The sequence below is a fragment of the Coregonus lavaretus genome, assembly GCF_964263955.1.
Source record: "Coregonus lavaretus genome assembly, contig: HAP1_SCAFFOLD_3042, whole genome shotgun sequence".
In the NCBI taxonomy this organism is placed as follows: Eukaryota; Metazoa; Chordata; class Actinopteri; order Salmoniformes; family Salmonidae; genus Coregonus; species Coregonus lavaretus.
This window is the reverse complement of record NW_028164559.1, coordinates 28,420-32,135: the sequence shown is the minus strand read 5'-3', so window position 1 is coordinate 32,135 and position 3,716 is coordinate 28,420.

Genomic DNA, 3,716 nt, shown 5'->3' with positions numbered 1-3,716 from the left:
GAGCGGTGGAGGTCCACAGGCACATCCCAGCCAGCAGCACTGTGAGCATGGCAGCACCCCCCATCTCTGTCAGAGAGACAAGACAACAATTAGAGCTGCAGTGATTATGCTTTGTTTAAGGCTTTTAGAGACTCAAGAAAATAATATGGAACGCACAGTTCTCTCTCACATGCAGTTTCATAAACTCATATGCAGCTTCACAATTAATGTCAACTTCTAGGTTTCCTCTCACCCCCCCCCCCCCCCCCCCCTCTCTCTCTCTACTCTCTCTCTCTCTCTCTCTACACTCTCTATTTCTCTCCTCTCTCTCTCTCTCTTAGCTCCTATCAATCTGTCCTCCCACTCTCTCTGTCTGAGTGTGACAGCCTAGGCCTGGATGCGGTGGCTGAGCTGAGTGGACATGTTTGCCTCAAGACCACCAAATGGAAACAGCTGCAGCCAGATCCATGCAGCTCTAGCCCAGCAAACAGTGAACATTCCTACAACGTTCCAATGGAGTCCCCAATTTGGTTTCCAGCTAACATTATGACAACATGGGCCCCAGCCGCTGGTCGGAGTCACACAGCCCCAGTCAGTCAGTCCCCATTCCATCAGAGGAAGTTATGAGATCAAAAACAATAACAGAGAGTGCCAGGCCCAGGGTCCAGTCAGTCTGCCTGCACTGTAATTACAGTGGCTGATGGGAGAGGAGAGGGGGCTTTGCATGGAAAAAGAACGGTATACACTGACTGTACACGGACACTATTGCGGTTTCACTACTCATGTGTAGTGTGATATCATTGAAAATGTTTCTGAAACGGCTGAGTAATGAAAACTGCCTACAGGACATTTGGCTGACTTCCCCTCTCTATGAGAGATATTGCTCAAACAAATAATGCTAGAAATTAAATTAGACACGCTGCAACTTTCTTTGTTGGTTCAGACGCCCTGCTATCCTCACTGAAGAGTCAGATAATACACTGTAGCACCACTATGACGTATAAACACAATGCACTGTAGCACCACTATAACGTATAAACACAATACACTGTAGCACCACTATAACGTATAAACACAATACACTGTAGCACCACTATGACGTATAAACACAATACACTATAGCACCACTATAACGTATAAACACAATACACTGTAGCACCACTATGACGTATAAACACAATACACTGTAGCACCACTATAACGTATAAACACAATACACTGTAGCACCACTATAACGTATAAACACAATACACTGTAGCACCACTATAACGTATAAACACAATACACTGTAGCACCACTATAACGTATAAACACAATACACTGTAGCACCACTATAACGTATAAACACAATACACTGTAGCACCACTATAACGTATAAACACAATACACTGTAGCACCACTATGACGTATAAACACAATACACTGTAGCACCACTATGACGTATAAACACAATACACTATAGCACCACTATAACGTATAAACACAATACACTGTAGCACCACTATAACGTATAAACACAATACACTGTAGCACCACTATGACGTATAAATACAATACACTGTAGCACCACTATAACGTATAAACACAATACACTGTAGCACCACTATGACGTATAAACACAATACACTGTAGCACCACTATAACGTATAAACACAATACACTGTAGCACCACTATGACGTATAAACACAATACACTATAGCACCACTATAACGTATAAACACAATACACTGTAGCACCACTATGACGTATAAACACAATACACTGTAGCACCACTATAACGTATAAACACAATACACTGTAGCACCACTATAACGTATAAACACAATACACTGTGTGTACTGTATGTCTATGATCACATTACACAACGAGACAGTGTTTGTAATGTGCTCGATTATCTTACAGTAATCATCCTTTATTTGTTGATGGCTGCTTATGATCCGAATCAAAGTAATTAAGTTGAATCAACATCGCACAAGAACAGATTTGATCTGCGCCTCTGATCGTAATGAGCAACAATGCCACAAAATCAGCTTCGTCGATCTTTACACCTCTATTGCCATTGCTGCAGGGCTTTGTTGCACAGCCTCGTAGCACTTTGAGAGGCTAGTTAAGGATCATATCACCTCCACCTTACACGACACCCTAGACCCACTACAATTTGCATACCGCACCAACAGATCCATGGACCACGCAATCGCCATTGCGCTGCACACTGCCCTATTCCACCTGGACAAGAGGAATACCTATGTAAGAATGCTGTTCATCCGACTACAGTTCAGCCTTCAACACCATAGTGCCCTCCAAGCTCATCACTAAGCTCGGGGCCCTGTGCAACTGGGTTCTGGACTTCCTGACGGGCCGACCCCAGGTGGTGAAGGTAGGCAACAACACCTACGCCACGCCGATCCTTAACACGGGGTCCCCACAGGGGTGCGTGTTCAACCCCCTCCTGTACTCCCTGTTCACCCATGAGTGCGTGGCCACACACGTCTCCAACTCAATCATCAAGTTTGCTGACGACAACAGTGGTAGGCCTGATTACCAACAACGATGAGACAGCCTACAGGGAGGAGGTGATGGCCCTGGCGGAGTGGTGCCAGGAAAATAACCTCTCCCTCAATGTCAACAAAACAAAGCTGATCGTGGACTTCAGGAGACAGCAGAGAGAGCACACCCCCATCCACATGGACCGCGCTGCAGTGGAGAGGGTGAAAAGTTTCAAGTTCCTCGGCGTGCACATCACTGATGACCTGAAATTGTCCATTCACACAGAAAGTGTGGTGAAGAAGGCGCAACAGCGCCTCTTCAACCTCAGGAGGCTGAAGACATTTGGCTTGGCCCCTAAGACCCTCACAAACTTCTACAGATGCATTATTGAGAGCATCCTGTCAGGTTGTATCACCGCCTGATATGGCAATTGCACTGTTCGCAACCGCAGGGCTCTCCAGAGGGTAGTGTGGTCAGCCAAACGCATCACCGGGGGCACACTGCCTGCCCTCCAGGACATCTACAGCACCCGGTGTCACAGGAAGGCCAAGAAGATCCTCAAGGACCTCAGCCAACCGAGCCACGGCCTGTTCACTCCACTACCATCTAGAAGGCGGAAACAGTAAAGGTGCATCAAAGCTGGGACGAGAGACTGAAAAACAGCTTCTATCTCCAGGCCATCAGACTGTTAAAGAGTCACCACTAGCCAGCGGCCTCAGCCCAGTACCCTGCCCTGAACCTTACTCACTGTTAATAGCCAGCTACTAGGATTGAATATTGTCCCGGTATTTTACAAATGTTCCATCCCGAGAATAAATCACTTTTCTCCGGGGTAACCCTGGTATTTCCGTCAAAACCGGAAGTGTCATTCAAAAGCAATATAAAGCATATAAATATGTCTGGATTTGATTAGAGCTTTGATCAGCATGGAAATTCAAACCTGACACTACCTGAGCCTGATGAGCCATATATAAAATACATTTTAGGAGCCCTACGTTAAGGACATTTAATGAGCCCAAGCCCAAAAAAGGCCAAATGATTGTGCCGTTATCCAATACATACAGTGGGGAGAACAAGTATTTTATACACTGCCAAATACTTATGTCATGCAATAAAATGCAAATTAATTACTTTAAAATCCTACAATGTGATTTTCTGGAATTTTGTTTTAGATTCCACCTCTCAAAGTTGAAGTGTACCTATGATAAAAATTACAGACCTCTACATGCTATGTAAGTAGGAAAACCTG